Raw genomic sequence first — 1632 nt, 5'->3', positions numbered from 1 at the left:
AAATGTTTCCACCTCCTTAATCCTTTCTCCTTCCAATAATATTTCAGCTTCCATTACATATTCTGTTCTCATCATCACTGTCTTTTTTCTATTTATCTTATACCAAACCTCCTGTGATATTTCGTGCATTCTCATAAGCAAGCATTGCAAATCCTATGGCGTTTTGCTAATAAGGACAGATCGTCAGCATAATCTAGGTTAGTTAATTTCCTATTCATATCTTGTTCAATTTTTCCACAATCTCAAACTATCCCAAGCGTTACAAAATCCATGAGGAGGAAAAAGAACATCAGTGACAATAAATTCCATCGGAGTACTCAGCTGTTCACTGTAAATCCATATGATAGGACTCCACTAACATCAACTTTGCACTTGCTCAGACTTAATCAAATTTACATATTTTAAAGGAATTCCATAATGGCGCTGAATACTCCGCAAAATTAGCCAGTGCACACAGTCTAAGGCTTTCTATAGATTACGCATTATTGTACAACATAACTCAAAATGAAAATTTGGTCAGTACAACCACTACCTTTCTATATTCTGCTTGTTTATCTCTCAGCTTTTCAGCAATCTTTCTCTCAAGTATCTTTAGAAAAAGCATATCATATATTTTCATGATAACTGGCATAAGTGTGATGCATCTATAGTTATTGCAATAAGTCAGATCTTGTTCAGTCATTTTCACCAACACTCCTACCTCCCATTCATCAGGATTTGATTTTTCTTGCCACATTCTATAATTAATCTTATAGGTATTCTTGGGGTCACTTAATTTTTGGCCAATATCATCTCAGCAGTTATTCCATCGTACCAGGGAGCTTTCCATCTCTTTAGATTTGTAATGAAAGCTTCGACTCCAAAAACACTGAATTCATTCATGGGCACATCAATGTCTTCATCAGCTTCACATATGTCCCAAAACTTCACTACCAACTGCCCGATATATTTTCTTATTATCACACCATTATATATATATATACATATATATATATATATATATATATATATATATATATATATATATATATATATATACATAGACACAAATATATATATATATATATATATATATATATATATATATATACACACAAATATGTATATATACATACATACACAAAAATATATATATATATATATATATATATATATATATATATATATATATATATATATATATATATATATATATATATATATATATATATATATATATATATATATATCTTGCTTAAGGATACTGTGACGGGCCGAGAGAGGAGTTGTGAAATCAAATGCAGATTGGAAATGACTGAGTTGTTTATTAAGGAACACCCCCCTTTATATACAAAACCTCAAGGCAACAGGACACAACATGTACGAGAGACAGACAATGTCAGAGCAAAACAGCAGACATGAATTTTCATGTTCGTTTTAGTGTGAAGGAAGAGCGAAGATACAAGCATTATATATACAAAAGGAATTATGTACAATTGTGTGACACACGGTTGGTACATGGCTCCCCCTCTAAAAATGACATACTGAACATGTTAAATAGGTGCCCTGAATCTGGAGAGGTAGTAGTAACACTGCGCCGATTAGCGGCAGTGAGTGGCTGTAGAAGTCGTTGGTTGAGGTGCGAGCGAGTGG

Source organism: Palaemon carinicauda, chromosome 29 (genome assembly GCF_036898095.1).
Source record: "Palaemon carinicauda isolate YSFRI2023 chromosome 29, ASM3689809v2, whole genome shotgun sequence".
Taxonomy (NCBI): Eukaryota; Metazoa; Arthropoda; class Malacostraca; order Decapoda; family Palaemonidae; genus Palaemon; species Palaemon carinicauda.
The sequence above is the reverse complement of the archived record's forward strand: the minus strand, read 5'-3'. Positions refer to the sequence as shown.